The sequence below is a fragment of the Carassius auratus genome, chromosome 13 (genome assembly GCF_003368295.1).
Source record: "Carassius auratus strain Wakin chromosome 13, ASM336829v1, whole genome shotgun sequence".
Lineage (NCBI taxonomy): Eukaryota > Metazoa > Chordata > Actinopteri > Cypriniformes > Cyprinidae > Carassius > Carassius auratus.
In genome coordinates this window covers 14493533-14511078 of record NC_039255.1, presented here as the reverse complement: position 1 = coordinate 14511078, position 17546 = coordinate 14493533, and the positions used below count along the sequence as shown (strand labels likewise).

The 17546-nt window shown below is 34.7% G+C and overlaps 1 long non-coding RNA gene and 1 pseudogene across 2 annotated transcripts; both read right to left on the bottom strand.

Moving 5' to 3' along the window:
- Positions 1-215: 215 nt before the first annotated feature.
- Positions 216-4182, bottom strand: LOC113112783 (uncharacterized). 2 transcript variants are annotated; one of them, XR_003293488.1, is made up of 5 exons: positions 4052-4182; positions 2420-2578; positions 2182-2259; positions 694-745; positions 216-614 (listed from the first exon to the last, which is right to left on the bottom strand). It is a non-coding gene; the product is annotated as an uncharacterized LOC113112783 (long non-coding RNA). The 2 variants fall into 2 exon arrangements; XR_003293489.1 differs by lacking the exon at positions 4052-4182 and adding an exon at positions 3595-3846.
- Positions 4183-4754: 572 nt separating this feature from the next.
- Positions 4755-17239, bottom strand: LOC113112781 (phosphoinositide 3-kinase adapter protein 1-like; annotated as a pseudogene).
- Between the last annotated feature and the right edge of the window lie 307 nt (positions 17240-17546).

Sequence of the window (17546 nt, the reverse complement as noted above, 5' to 3'; positions counted from 1 at the left end):
AACTCAACATGTTTTGGTTTATTACAATCTAGCCAAATTTGTTTCACTCTATCAACATAAGGAGGTTTGTTTCAAATTACTCATTTCAATTATGGACAGTGGTTCCACACAATTAGTTCTAGTTACTTTAACACAATATTTTCTTTTTGAAGTTACTCCCTTCAACAAAGCATTTTTTGTATGTTTTGTCTTGTAATGAGACAAAAGACAAGATGTCACAAATGATCAAAGTGTATTTGTTAAACAAGCAATAAATAATTACACACAGTAAAATACAGTTTAAACCACATTACAAAATTACACAAAATAGCAAATACAATTCTAATTGGCATTCATGGGCAACCAATCAAACCTTATTCCAGGAACAGGAAGTGGCTCCAGAAATAACTTCTTCAGTATTCCAAATGTGTACCTGAGTTCAGGAGGGTTGCTCAAGTTCAGTCCATAAATCAGTCCCAGTAACATGGTTTTACAGACTGTAAACTGCTATAGGTCCTGAAGAACTTTATCCTTTAAAACTCCAACTTCTGCTGGACTGTCTTCAATGATGCAGCTTCAAATAGATTCCCATGAGTCTTCTGGATCACCTCCTGACTGCTGGCAACGTCTGTATCCTAGAAGTATTTAAAAGCATGGAGAACTCAAATTATTGTGTATTAACTTTAACAAATAATTTATTAACCTTGAACTCACCATATACTCCATACTGCTAGGGTCTTCATTTGGATACTTCAATTTCATTAGTCTGAAGATGAAAACAACAAAATTTAGCCTTTGTTTTTTTTTTTCTAAAATTACATGAAAAAAAGTCAGTCATTCATCTTCTTATGGGAAATCCAGGCAAGCAGTCAAGATGGGATTCTAACAAACATTACAGTGGAAAATGTTACACATCTGGACCCTGTATGGTTAACAACAGAACTGGAATGTTCCCAGACCCAGAAACATAGTAAGGACATCAGTAAAACAGTCCATGTGACACCAGTGGTTCAACCATAATTTTACAAAGTAAACAAAAATACTTTTTTGTGCAAACAAAATTAAAACAGCGACTTTATTCAACAATTCTTCTCCAAATCGCATCTTCCACCATTATCAACAGCACGTAAATAATTCATGCACATGGTGCTGCTGACCTACAACACGCCTGCACTGAGCCTTGATTACACGCAGAGGAAAGCAATGTTCATGCCTCTTGTTACTGTCCATAATGGCAGAATTTGTGATTTGGAGAAGAATTGTTGATTAAAGTCGCTATTTTTGTTTTCTTTGCACAAAATGTATTCTTGTACCTTTGTAAAAGTGTGGTTGAAGCATTGATGCCACATGGACTGTTTTACTGATGTCCTTACTATGACTCTGGGAACATTTCAGTTGCATTGCAGCCTTTATGGAGGTTCAGAAATCTCTTGCATTTTCATAAAAATATTAGGGATGCACCAATTTTTCAGCCGATTTTTCCGGAAGTGCGCCCGCGTGCTCCGACTACATTACTTCTGTGTGAAAGCAAACACATCCCGGGATTGATTCCAGCATTGAACTCGGGTCGGGGACGTAGTAACATTGCTGGGTTCAATCCCGGGACAAGCGCTGTGTGAACAAAAGACAGATTTAATGCCGTGTCGTAGTGATGACATTATCGTGTGACTCTTTTACTGGCTGTTTTGAAGGAAGATCAACGTTCACTGAAAAAAAAAAAAGTGCAAACTGTATGAAGCAGAGATCAGTTAGTTCCTCACTTTCCGTTCGCCAGATTCAGTGAAAGTATTACATGACTAATGTTTTCGACTCGTACATTACACGTCACGCCCTGATGTCACGTGTCGTTACGGGATCTGTATTTGCCGGAATCGCAGTGTGAAAGGGGCTTTATTGAGCTTTCCCTCAATTTTGGACTGTAGACTGTGGACTGTCCTTCCTTCTTGTTTGTTGCTTAAAGATAAAAAAAAAAATCGTCCAGTTTGCTTGTAAAAGAAATCGGTATCGGCCATGAAAAATCATGATCGGGGCATCCTTAAAAAATATCATAATTTGTGCTCTGAAGATGAATGATGGTCTTACGGGTTTGAAACGACATGAGGGTGAATAATGACATGTTTATTTTTGGGTGATCTAGCCATTTAAACACACCTGAACCAGCTAATCAAGGTTCTTGGGAATTTTAAAACAAAAAAGTCTTACCTGAAGTTCCAGGCAGGTGTGTTAGAGCTGAACCCCACAGAACACTGGCTTTCCTAGAGCAGGTCTGGACACCCCTGCCTTGCATCAAAATAAATCTATCAGTTTATAGATATACCACATATTTTGTATTTATTGTATTAATAAACCTTATCTTATCTGTCTTTTTTTGTCAATTTCCAGTAACCAGTGAGAGAATAATGTTTTAATACAAGGTTGTGTTGAGTGCAGTTGTTCTTACCTGTGTAGTGGGCACCAAGAGGGTTTCAGTATTTGTCCAAGGTCTCTTCTTCAGTATGAAAACATCTTCGTAAATTTTGCAGTCCGAATCAAGTTTGGCAAAGATTGTTGATTCTAATGGGCCTATGGTAATTCTGGATGTCTCAAATTCTGCACAAACCTGTACACATGAAGTGCTATGTGTTACAAAAAAAAAAAAAAAAAAAATTGAACAGCAAAAACCAATTCAATGATCAAAATATTAAGTGATTTATTTGTGTGAGTGATGAATAGTGTCATGTTTACCATTCCTAAAGGAGGACCTGATTACATATCTGGAGCATATGTATAATGTGAACAGCTCAGAGTAGTGTCCGGTTTAAAGTCATTGTATGACCACACCGCCATGTTCATAAACAAAGCTTCAAATACTCCCACTGTGCTGAGCCAGGGCTCTCAAAACTCGGTCAACATCTCATGGTTGGACATTTATTGATTATTTATCTTTTTAAATTAGTTAAAATATACATATTATAACAAATAAAGGTAATTACTTCCACTTTTTAAAGTCATTATGTATTACTAATACAATTAATTTATACAAATATATTTGGCACACAAAATGAGATAAGAGAGAAACTCCTATTCGCCATTTGATTAGTTATATGAGGAAGTAGCTGAATGACAAATCATTCTGTCTCTTAACATCTCTTATTGTAAGCCATATGTATAATATAAAGTAAAGGTAAGTGATAGGACGTTTTATTTTTGGATAAACATTTTATTAATAAATACAATCTCTCTTAAAATACCTTATTGGGTTATGATAATCAAAACAGTTTGGTTTGATCTAGCGCAGAACTAAGACTTTAATGAAATATTTCCCCCACTTATAAAATGATTTTATTATTAGCTAGCTCCATACCTGAGAGCTGCTTTATAAAAGGAAATCAAGTTATAATTCTAGCGACACTTACTCTGTATTTTCATGTTTAATATTGAAAAGCTATCGATTGCATAAAGGACTGTTATATAAATAAACGTGACTGGACTTTTCTTTACTGGAGTGCCTGGAGAACCTCAGAGTTCGTGCAAACATCCATATCTCTGTGTTCTTAAGAGCTGCTTTTACATCGCGGTCAGTTTTTTGTTGTGTTTATGCAGTTATTGAGAGGAAGGCGTGCAGTATATATTTACATATTCATCCAAGGTTCGGATCGGGTCGGTTTGCCTCAAACTGAAGTGCTATCTTCTTCTTTTTAATTGAATCAGGAGAGTGTATTACAATCTTGCGCTACAGCGCCACACTGGTCAAACTGCATTAATGCAGGCTTTCAAATCAGGCAGATACGAGATCAAACCACTAACGTTACTCAAAAACATTTGCTGAAAATTTTATTTTTATCGTCGACGTTGTCGATAATGTCGAGTAATTGTTTCAGCCCTAGTGTATATATATATATATATACTAAAGTAAATACATTACAGAGAGTTGTGCGCTTTCACATCTCCCAACGCTTCAAAATCATCTATTAACGGTGCAATAAACCGATTACACAATACTAGACTGCAAAACAAAAGCACCTCAAAACAGAAACTCTAAGAGAAATTAAAGACTTTGACTTAACACAATAAAAACTTTAGATTTTCTTACCTGACTGATACCTCTTGCTCCCCTCCACACCGTCATCAAATGCGTTGGAAATCGTCACTTCCGGTTTTTTTTGAATCACGAAATTAAACCCTTTACGTTACTTTAACGATTGATAATTAAGTAAAATTTAAAATTAAACATTTTAAGTTGATTAAAACACAATACAATTGTGTTTTGTCGGAAAACTAAATATATTTGTGTTGTTTTAACAAAACATATATGTGTAAAACGAACAGTGCCGGAAAACCATTTTTTTGAGTGCAGGATGGAAGAAAAGACTACTTACTTAATCACTTTACTTAATCACTTTAATTAGTTTTGTCTTCATGGACTAACAAACATGAACACGCAGACAAACAAATACATACATAACACAACATCTTCCTTCTTCACACTTAAATACACTGTTTCCCTGCTTCTCTTTCGGGGATATATTACAGCCAGCAATAATATTTGAATACATCAATAAATATTTTTAAAACGCAGAAAACTCTTGAACAATAAATCTCATCATCTCATGACCGATCACAGCCAACACAAAGTATTGTTCTGATTAAAAACAAATGTAGGCAAATTCTTGAGTTTGCTATTTGCTACTAAAGGCACTCAGAGAGCACAAAAACAAATGGCTTTATAGCAAACAAGTGACTTTATGAAAAAAAAAACTTAAACATATTGCATATCTTCAAGCTGAAGATTTATATTTTAATACCTATAAACTAAGGTGATTGTTTGCATTGCAAGTGGAGTCTAGATTAAAACAGTTGAACACTGGATACTGATCCACTGACTGTGTCTGAAACCACAGGCAGCATATGAAAAATAAGATAGCTTCAAGACTTCTGAATCTGACGTTTGCATAATATCCTGTTTTCTACCTACAATAGATGGCAGTTGGTAAAAAGAATATAAATGGCAAACCAGTTTCCTTAAGAGTCACCTTCATGCAAAACCTCTGTAAGGTCACTGACTGATAGGGCAGCAAAGGAGCTGTCTTCAGTTTCGGACACAGCCAATAGTTTCTGTTCCTCCTTAAAGAGACTCACATATCTCACAGGCTCAACAAGAAAAGTGCAGAGTCAAACAAAACGAAAGCCAGCCGTGCTGAAGCAGGCCATCACCATGTGCGTCTCGGTATTGGTGGAGGTGGCATGGGCCGTTGCGCAGGCGTCTGATGAACAGGACGGGATGGAGTCGATACATATCGCTCATTTATCTCTGTATTCCTAAGAGAGAGCAGGTTCAATTTAAAATGAGGAATATACAAACTGAGCTCCAGACCAAACCAGAGACAAATAATAAACTTATATAACGCTAATAAACAAATATCAATATATATTGAGTTTTGTTTTTTGTTTTCTGGACTGCTATCACAAAAATTAAACCGTTATTTCTGTCTGAATTGTTTAACCTAAAACTACTATTCGAACTATGGATTCTGTAAGAGTTTTTATGTTTCTAAAAAAAAAAAATCCTCATCAAGGCTGCATTTATTTGATCACAAATATAGTAAAACAGTTATACTGAATATTATTACAATTTCAAATAACTGTTTTCTATTTGAAATATTTGTAAATGTCATTATATTTCTGTGGTTGCAAAGCTAAATTTTCAGCATCCATTATTCCAGTCTTCAGAGACTCATCATTCTTCAGAGATTATTTCTTAAAGCTGCGGTAGGTAACTTATGACGCTCTAGCGGTTAATAAACAGAACTGCTTGCGTCTTGCGGAAGAACATTGTAGCCGGAGCTACTTCTCTCTGTTTATGTCTATGAAGAATCACAAAGGTACTAGGTTACTCTGCCGCGGTACCCCCGAAGCAATCTAAAATAGTCTGAATATAAACAACTTATTATAGGTGCAACCTAGTGATCAGGACAAGCTAAAAACACGGTTTGGAAAATGGATTCATGGTGTACTCGCTTATTATATACATTTTTCTACATTTTGAACACAAACAAAGTTACGGACCACAGCTCTGATTGGTTGTTTCTTAACAGGAGCAATGTATTTTCTGCAAATGGCAATAGGACCACTGGGAGGAGCAGATTATCTGTCTCATATTCTACTGTCAGGACATAATGACAGGTTTAACAAATATGTAAAAATATATTTTTACAAAAGTTACCTACTGCAGCTTTAATATTATAACTTGAAAACAGTTGCACTGCTTAGTATTTTTGTGGAACTGTGATACAGTACATTACTTTACTTTTATGATTCTTAATGAATAAAGTACAAAAAGAACACAATTTAATTGTATTATTTTCTTTTATTCTACATAGTATTTGTTTTTATTTATTTTTATTTTTTATTTTTTTAAATATTTTAAGAGTAGAATATGTTAGCTATATGTTTATAAAAACCTATATTTTATTTTTTACAAAGAAAGTTAAGTTTGAAAATCTCCCTTCGACTTTCACTGATTTGCATACTGAACTGTAATTGGCTTTGTCTTCTTTGCATTACTATAACCATCTATAGCCCCCTTAGAAGGCACAGTTCTGAACCTGGGTTGGATGGGCACAGATTGCACACCTTTCTAAAACTTCTCTAAATGTATCATAGCTCCCATCAGCTAGGCAAGAATTAGCAGAGGATAAGTGGCACCCACATCAGACCCCTCTCTGACACGATGCCAATCCTCTGATGTCTGTGTTTGTGTATATTAGCTGATGAAAGAAGTAGTGCATTCTGAACCCACTCTCCATCTTTATAAGATTTAAAGGTCGATGCTTCTATATATGATCAAGTAACTGATGTAAAGTTAAGCTTTCACAAACTCTGGCATTGGGGTTAAAGAGTTTAGTGATGGATGCTGTGGTTTGTCAAATGGAGAGGTGTATGAGTTTCACACCTAACAACCTTTGCTCCACTAAAGTTTTATCCAGTCATCTGGTGCATTCTCGCAGTGAAACCTTTCGAAAATAAAACTAGACAAAGCCACAACTCTCCATCTATAGATTTATGTATGTGTTCGCTCTCTACAACCTTTAACATAAAGACTCACTGGGTAAAATAACTCCTGAGTACATTTATCTTTTACTTATATACTTCATAATAGAGAAAAAATGTGACAGAAAACGTGTTCTGTTTCACATGGTATTGTGTAAGTGATTTTGAACACATACCTCTCTATTACACGTCGTGGGACCCCTGGGTGGAGGGAGTACTGGTGGAGTATCCACAGCGGGCCGGAGAGGCAGTGGAGGAAGAGGAATGTCCGGAGGCTCCTTAAACCATTCATGTAAAAATGATATGATCATTTAAAAAGAACAAAATAAATAAAAAGGTGTAAAAAATTCTTGGATGTTTTAATATTTGCTATTAAGGAAAATATTTTGATGTAAAATCTAAATTTCTACTATAACAATCTAAGGTAAAATACTTTATGCCAGTATATTTTAATATTCCAAATAATGTATAATGTATTATTGTTTTGCGAGTATTATGATTTTTAAAATGTTTTTGGAAGAAGACACTAAGGCTATATTTATTTGGTCAAAAATGCAATAATATTATGAAATATATATAAGTTTTCTGTTTAAATATATTTGAAAATATAATATTCCTATGGTGCAAAGCTGCCCGTATTCCAGCCTCAGTGTCACATGATTCTTCAAAAATCATTCTGATATGCTGATTTGCTGCGCAAAAAAAACATTTCTTATAATTATCAATGCTGAAAACAGTTGTGCTGCTTAATCTTTTTGTAGAAATCATGATACCTCTTTTCAGGAATATTTGATGATGATTAAAGGGAAAAAACTGACCTCACATTCACCTTCCATCCCACTGCTGTTGCTGACGGTGCTCTGAATGCTCAATCTGTGACTGCTACTACCTGCACAGGTCAGACCTTCACATTTACATTGTAGAAACACACCATACTTGTAAACATGGTTCTGTTCACAGTAATACCAGATGTTATTTTGAGAGATTAAAGAAGTTATTTATTACATACTAGAAGTGCTGGAGGTGCTTCCTGTCTGCCAGCTTCCTCTCTGCAGCGGTCGACTAACAGGAGGAGGTTGGGCAATCAACCGAGGTGCGGGTTCGTACACTGAGCAATTCACATTCATTTGAGCGCCCCACTGACTGTTTGTTTGTATTGGTGCTGTAATCATGAGCTCTAATCGGAAAACAGAAAGACTCTTGAAGACAGACATAAAATATTCTGTTTTGTTTGATTCTAAATGTCACAAAATGTGTCAATAAATTTAATTTGGCACCACCACAAAAAAAAAATCATGTTTATTTTATGTGCCAGAAACAAAAATATTTAATATTTAAATATTTATTTTATTTTAATATTTAAAATAAACACAATTAAAAACTATACAGTTAAGTAATTCCATGACAGCAATAAATTCATCATTTTAAATGGACTAGGGTCTAAAATTCTTTCTAAACTTCTTTTAGTCTAAACTTCCATTAGTTCATACTTTTTGTTGAGCCCTAAGAGTAATATGTAAACTTTTCGTGTACATTCTAATAGCACACCACGTTATGTTGTATGATGAAATGTGTCCTGCATTTCCTTACCATTCGGTCCTTTGCCTTTATTGCGTCGAGTGATGCTGTCTCTTAATTTCTGTAAATTTTCCTTGAAGAAAATGGAGAGACCGTTACAGAAACATCAGAGATACTCATTTTATTTGTTAAGCCTATGTAGGGTTAACATGGAATTTGACATGCAAGGTCTCTAAATTATCCACATGATCAAAACATTGCTGAAAAAAAAACAGTTGTACACAATTTACTTCAGATTGATAAATTTTAATAAAGTATAATTAATAAAGTATAATTTTAAAATAGTCCTTTTTTTCATCTTTAATGATTTTCATAAATTAAATGTAAGATTAATTTTATTTTGTTAGTAATATTTCAAGATGAAAACCTACTGGACTGAAGCAACTTTTTAGAGAAATAATGTTAAAATAGATCAAATATGACACATCAGAACATTTATTTTTCTCTCTCAGTCATCATTGTATTGTTGAATATGTTTTGCATCCCATAATAAAAACTACAGAGCTTTGATTATAAAACTAAGCATTTAAATATAATCTTAATAAAACATATTATTGGGAAATACAGAGTGACAACATTTATGCATTTTATGTAAGTAGTCCACTATACTGTTCTAAAGATCTCATTGATTTACATGCAACACATATGCAAAAATCTCACCTGGAGGTACATACCTGCTGGAAGCGGAGAGAGCGCCATCTTTTATCTTGATCAAACTGCCAAGCCTTGAACTCCTGAACTGCGTCCTCCACAGTCAGCTCACCCACCTTCACCCTCTCCTGTAGAGAGATGAGCTGCCTCTGTCCCGGGGTCTTCATGCCTGCATAGGGGTCATGGTCACTGCTCATGTTTCTGTCTCTCACCAGCCGTACAGGTGCTGCAAGAAAGGATCATTAAGCATGGAAATGTAGGGGTAGTTTCAATTTAATAATCCGAAAGTCTGCTCATATACACATATGGCTCACAATTAGGCTCAAGAAACATTTATACACTACCTAAAGAGGAATCACTCTCTGGCCGTTGACTGAGTGAGTATAAAGGTTCCTTGAGACAAAATACTGTAAAACAATTCAAAGTTAACTGTCATTACTATAAAGGGACTGTTTCAGAATTAAGATTTACATTAAAAGAATTGTTCACCCAAAAATTACAATTCTGTCATAATTTACTCCTCATATTGTTCCAAAATTGTAAAATACAACATAAAATTACAAAATTGAAGAATGTTTGATAACCATGTGGACTTTTACCGGGACTGTTTATTTACCAGCACTCTTCAAAATAACTTCTCTTGCATTTCACAGAAGAAATAAAAAAAAAGTCATGCAGGCTTAGAATAATATAAGAGAGAGGAAATGATGCTACACTAATATTAGAGCCTCTGTGTCTGCATCATGAACTTTTGGTTTGCACCTTTGGAAATGTAGGTTGTGTTCTCTTCTGGCTCCGGCAGGTTGGCGGGCCGTGGAATCGGTGCAGGTGGACGGTTGATTATTTCAGGGGTGGATTGTGGTTCCACTATGTCATAAATTTGGTCAGGGCAGCATGGGTTATACGGGTCCTCCTCTTCTATTTCCCCATAAATTTCCGCATTAAGGCCCATGTCACGGTATTCATCATCATCCATTTCAGGTAATCCACCATTGATTGAAGTATGTTCCAAGGACTGTAAACTCCTGTCAGGTTGTGCTAAATGAAAACAATTCATGTTATTTGACAACTCCGAAATGTACAACATTTGTGCACCAGTGTACATCTTAATAAAAACCATATATTAGCAACTATGCACTATGCAAACAAGCTACTGTACATCCTGTGGCAGAGCGGTTTAAATACATACTAGCAGAGTAAGCTAAGTTGGATAAGCTAATGAAGTGACATTCAGCCAAGTATGGTGACGCATACTCAGAATTTGTGCTCTGCATTTAACCCATCCGAAATGCACACACACAGAGCAGTGAACACACACACACACACTGTGAGCACACACCCGGAGCAGTGGGCAGCCATTTATGCTGCGGCGCCCGGGGAGCAGTTGGGGGTTCGATGCCTTGCTCAAGGGCACCTAAGTCGTAGTATAGAAGGTCTTAGGTGCCCTTGAGCAAGGCATCGGTAGTGTATAAATGTTTCTTGAATTGAACTATTTCAAGGTGTGTTACATGACAAACATGAGGATAATATTGTAAGCCTTTACAAAATTGTTGTACACTTGGTAATAATTCTAAGTAATAGGCTAACGAGAGTTTTCAAAGAAGTATATAAGTTTAAAGGAAGACAACATGAAAAGTGTCATCACACAGGGGAAAAAAGTGACAGAGTCACATAGTCACACAAAGAACTGCTGTGTCATGACCATCATTTCTCATTGATGTACCTTCAAAAAACTTTCTCAGGATTGACTCAGAGTTGGAGTCGTCCAGAGCCCTTTGTATGTCATCATCATCTGTAGAAACATTGTTTAATCAATTTTGTATACATGGTTTACAGTATATAGCTTTAACATCTGACAGTAGGCCTATAAAACAGTCTTATAATGCTTGCATTATATTATCACATTAAATATTCATAACAAAATATGCCTCGAAATGCTTTAACTTTATGCAATAGTGACTATTGTTACTGTGCAAGAAAATATACACTAGAGTTTCGAAAGTAAATTTCATACACAAACCCATCTCAGGATTTAGTTTCATCATACACTCGTAAACGTCCTCATTATCGAAATTACTGATGAAATTTTGGGAAGCCATCAACATGTCCTCATAGATATCCTCGTTGCCTGAGGTGTTCTGAGATTCCTCAATGTGGGTCTTCACTAAATCTACTGTCTCCTGTTTTGTTTTATGAAAAAAGAAAAGAAAGATACATAAATAACTGGCATCATCTATGCTATACTGAAATGAAGACACATAGAAATACTGCTGTATAAATGTATGCGGATTAATAACAGACCTATATTACATAATTACATCATTGCATTCTGTTACCAATGTTATGTGCAATGAAATTGGTTGACTCAGTTTTCTACAATTTGTTGTCAGTTACAGAAGTCATTAAGAACATTTACGTAATTAACTCACAACATATTCGTCCATAAACTGTCTTAAATCAGAGAAGCCACTCTTCTCAGCCAGTTTGTTAGGGTAATCCCCATCTTTGTTCATTACACTGTAGGCCTGCATGGCTCCGGGGCACCGCATTAACGAAGACGTTAACTTTTTTAAGCCATACTTGGCCGAGAAGTGAAGCAGTGTTGGAAGTTCCACATTACTGTGATCTGAAAACAAAGAAATCTCTTTTCATTGTTGTTCAATAAAATTTCCTGTCTACAAAAAAAATTAAAGGGATAATTCACCCAAAAATTTTAATTTGATGTTTATCTGCTGACCCCGGGGGGCATCCAAGATGTGGGTGACTGTTTCTTCATTAGAACACAAACAGAGATTTTTTAACTCAAACCGTTGCAGTCTGTTAGTCATATAATGTAAGTGGCTCGTGACGATACATTGATGTGAAAAGACACAAAACGATCAGTCTGTGCAAAAAGCTGAACAGTATTTATATCATTTTTTACATCTAATTTTCACCGCAATATCTGAACTGTCCTACGTGTGTTCGCATCTTCTTCTTCAGCCTGTGCGAGGTGTCTTCTGCTTCTTCTTGCTTTATGGCAGATCACGGACTTATAAGAGCATAACTGCCACCTTTCTCTTAAGTGGACCATTGCCACTCCTAATTGAGATTATAGATAGAGTGTCAATGGTCCATGTAAGAGATAGGTGGCAGTAATGCACTTATTAGTCTGTGATCTGCCGTAAAGCAAGAAGAAGAAGAATACACCTCAGCCGCAGGCTAAATAAGAAGAAAGCACTGAGGACAGTTTAGACATTGCAGAGAAAATCAGAGGTAAAAAATTATATAAATACTGTTCAGCTTCTTGAACAGATCGATCGTTTTGTGTCTTTACACATCAATGCATTGTCACGAGCCACAGGTTTTAATTTGGTTTTGTTTGTGTATGCTTGATGACTCTCAAAGCCGTGATTCCCATCCACTTACATTATATGACTAACAGACTGCAACGGTTTGAGTTAAAAATCTCCCTTTGTGTTCTGCTGAAGAAACAAAATCACCTACATCTTGGATACCCTTGGGGGTAAGCAGATAAACATCACATTTTCATTTCTGGGTGAACTATCCCTTGTTAACTATCCTTTAACCAGTTCCTTAACTTGGTGTTACGTTATCTACCTCCATAAAAGATATTCATCTTAAGCTAGACTTCTATAAACTATAACATAAGCAAATTTTTATGAATTAAATCACTTACTCGTGGATGTGTTATCTGCAATTTGACTAATTCCAAATACTTCTAATCCCTTTAGAGGCATCCGTTCTTCCAGAGAGTCTGCAAGCAAATTATCCAATGACTCGGGCACCTTTGATGTGATATCAAATGCCTGAAAATTAAGTATAATAAAATAAAAATAAAAATGGGCTCAATTTTAGTCTTTAAATGAAAGGTCCTTTTCTGTAACTACTTTTTAAAAGGGCAAACATTATGGTCTGCATATTAACATTTAATGAATGATAATGAAATGTTTGACTTTTTATGTTTGTTTGTTTTTTGTTATTATTATTATTGTTACTGACTAAACAACAATTTACATAAAGCATCTTCCACTGCTGATCAGTACGAGATCAGACCACCTTTTGGGCTGATACACTGTCACATATATTCAACAAAATTACTATATAATTTAATGTGTGAAGTTATATATATATTTTAATTATATTAATTATTTATTAATTATGGGACATTAAAGTTTTTCCATTATAATGTGAAGCTACTTTGAAAAAAGCGCTATGCAAATAAACATCACATGACTTTACTCCATTATCGCATTCGTTAACAAGTCATTTCAGTTTATGTGATTCGGTTTTAATCGATTGTTTCATCCAGTTGTTTCGATTCAGTTTCATTATTACCTGACACATGAACTGCACAGGATCCATTGCTTTCTTTAGATACCTGCAAATCTCTTCCATTTCTGTGTAATATGTCACAGTTGTTGAACAGACCATAGATTCATTTTTATAAAGTGTCAATGAGACTTTCCCAGCTGGCATATCTAAGAGAAAAAAATATATTGGTTAGAAAACAACATTTACAAAGCCAAACTCAAATTAGACAAAGACAAAGCTGCTCTTTTAATAAATGAGCACATTAACAGGAAACAATATGTAAATTCAGTTGAAAGTGAAAAAGCATGGAGGAACTGATATGAAAAGTTCCTCTTTCTGTGTGTTTCTCTTACCAGGTGACTGTACAGTAACAATGTACTCGTTTAGAAGAGTCCCAGCGATCCGCTGAGGTGTCGAGTACTGAGAGTGAAACTCCACCTCCAGTCTGCCCTCATCCACAATTTTCTTTACCATGATTATATAAATATTCACACGATTCTTTATGGGAACAAACAAATGGTGAGAAGATCATGAGACCGTCAGTAACTGACATAGAGTAACATTAAGACGATTGATGTTGATTCCGCAAATGTCAGCAAATGCTTTTGAATGAAATGCTGAAACTATAGTTTGTTACAGTGTAAACTTTACAAGTTATTCAGTTAACTTTTATAACTTTTATAGTTATAATTCAAAAATAACAGTACTTTTCCAAAAAGACGATGCATAGTTAAAAAAAAAATAAATAAAAAATATGAACAACACTGACATTAAGCCATATGTACCCTAAAATATTGAAATGTCCAGACCACGAGACATACTGTATAAAATGTTTCTTCAACCATTCAATTAAAAAAGGCATAATTTGATTTATAACATTCTCAAATAATCAAATCGATTGATTTAAAGCTAGATGGTTGAGTATTTAAGCGATTAATAAAAACACCCTATGGGCAGGAGCAAACGTAGTCTATAAAGACGACGACTTCAATAGTGAGTTACTTAAAAAGTACAACATGGGCAGCTGTGTTATTTTTGTTTTCGTTTTATCAAGCAACGCTGCTAAATCATCCTTCTTTTAACATGTCACTGAATTAAGAATGGCTTATATGATCTAAAAAAAGCATCACAGATGGGCCATGCAATGACTTCCCGTCTAATTTGAAAGGCACAAAAAGTGTGATCTTGACCATGTGAGCTTCTTGCTGACATTAACAACTACATATTCTTAGAAACGTTTCTATTTATGTTTTGCTTGCATTGTGTGTAATGCACCTACCCCACATAGTATTCTGTCTGGTTGGATGGTGAGGCAAGTTTGATCATCTAGTGGCCCCATGGTTTGCTCAGTATGACGAACATCTTCCCCAATCACCTGAATTTGTTCCGTCTCATCAGGTGATGTCTCAGGAATCTCTGATAATGTGAACTCATTCGTTTGTTCTTCTAGTTCAATTTCATATGGATTCTGACAATTTCCACTAACAGATCCTAGAATGAAAAATAATATATTAAACTTTACTTCAGGCTGACCTCTTCATGTTTAGTAAGATTAATTATGATCCACTGTGCAAACATTTTTATTCTAAATAAAATAATAAAATAAAATAGACTGGACAGACTATAATTACTTCTGGCCAGCTGTAAGATTATGTATTTAGCATTTAATAAAACTAACTCAGCAGAACTATTTATGGTACATAAAAAAAAAAACAAAGCAAAAAAAAAATAAATAAGAAGAATAATACAAATAATAAGAATATACAAATCTTAAATAAAAAAAAAAGTTGAATACAACACATATTTCTTAAAATGTTATTCATATGCACTCTTTTGCAGTGGTTATGTTAATGTCTTACATCTTTTAAGGACATTGTTGTATTTTTATTATTGTTTTTGTTATTAAAGGTGAACAATAGTGCAAGTAAATAATATGTTCTTTTGCTGAATGAGACGTATACTATGTATAAAGTATAAGGAATACACACCAATATTAATGCACTCAAGGACAGCAGAGACATATGCTGATGGTTCGTCTTCTGAATTGAGCTTTCTCCAATACTCCCAGTGTTCAAAATAGTCTGTTGACACTTGGCTTTCTGATACACCACACAAAAAGGCAACAACTTTGCAAGGAGGATGAAGAAGATCCCGGAAATTATCCTGCACTTCTGGGTCTTGCTGCATGTCCAAGAATGCAGTAGACAGCAAAAGCATGATGCACTTACTGGAGCCAAACAGCTCATGGTTTTTCATCCAAATCTCTTCATTCACATCATACAGAATGAGGGAGCCCTCCAGAAACTTACTTGATGCTACCAATATTTGCTGCAGATACTCAGCCCATTCCCTGGCCTCACTGGTATGGACAATTAACACCTCGCACATTATGGAGTATCCAGATTATACTGCAAAACAATGGATAATAAATTGATGAACCAAGAAATTATTTTAAATTCTCCATATTATTCTATAACAATTAAAATTTACTCTGTCATTGAAACAATTTTTACTCAGATATTTCCTCAAAACTATTTTTTTATTATTATTTTTTTTTTTTTTTTTACATATTTACAAAGAAAAGGCAAGAAGTAGAAAGACTGAAATTTTCCTTAAAAAACATATGTACTCCAATATAATTTTTACAGTTTATGTAAATGTAAAGGAAATTCAAATTCGTCATTTTCTTCTGCAAAACCGCAATTTAAATGAACTGTGTTTTTATTCAAATATAACCAAAGTATATTCCAAAGAGCTTTTTTAGTTGCTGATTAGTGAATCAGTGAAAAACTGAATGCTAGCCATGTTGCAGGCTACTATTAGGCCAGACACTTTTTGTATTAGGATGATAGAGAAATAAGTTAGTAATTAGTCATCTTTTGTCTCCTAAAATGCTCTATATATGGCACTCTGACATAGTGTCTGTGTACAAATAAAACTGGTTAAACACATGATATGAATGAAGAATTTACCAATGGAATTTTATGAATCAGTCTTGCTAAACCATGAAATAACATCCACTACACAACCCACATCAACACAACAGAAGTGATCAAATATGGTTTCAGTGCAAACCCTGTTTCATGTAACCTGTCAAGAGAATTCACTTTTCCTTAAACTACTTCAGGTTTTCCACAGTACGTCAATAGTATCCGTCTAAAACATTTGACTTTGTATTGAGTTCGAGCACACAATTCATGCAGATATACACAGAAACTCATTCTCTAAAAGGAGGTGCAGAATTATCTTTTTTATTATTATTTTTCTTCCCCACAAAGTCAATGAATGTTAAAGCAAATATACTGAAAGACTTTTTTTCAACTTCCTTATTGTTTTCACCAAAATTATTGTTTTGCATCACGTCATCTCTATAATTTTCAAATAACAAAATAAAAGACCAAAAAAACTTCTGTCAGTAATTTATTAAAACTACAATTCTTAACCAAAAGACCAAACCAAGAATATTTTGTTCGTTCAGGCATAACATTTTAATGGCAATAAATGATGCCTCACCTTGTTTCTTGCTGTAGATAAGACTGCCAGGTTGTAATATATAGTGTATAGTGACTGCACTTTCCCACAGTGGTTTCTGTTTACCTCCGTTCTCAAGTCTATAGCTTCTAATTCAAAATACACCACGTATGTGACTGCGGTTCAATACCGATTTGCCTTCAGCTCATGACTTACATCTACTAAAAGAAACAGTCCATTTCCTGATGGTGGGTGGTGGCGTCACTTCCTAAAATACACAGCAACTGCTTAAACTCACATAGCCAGAGCTGCTGTAGGCTGCTGTGACTCTGTAAAACAGAAAGATCATTTCCCAGAAAAGTTAAAAACAGAAGTTAACTAAAACTATAATGTAGCTTGTATTTAAAACAGCCAGAACACTATAAAAGGCATAGTATTTTCTGTATCTTTCTGTTCTTTTTTTTTTTTTTATCTGTCTAAAATGTTTCATGGACCCAAAACTGTAAAAAAACAAAAAAAAACAA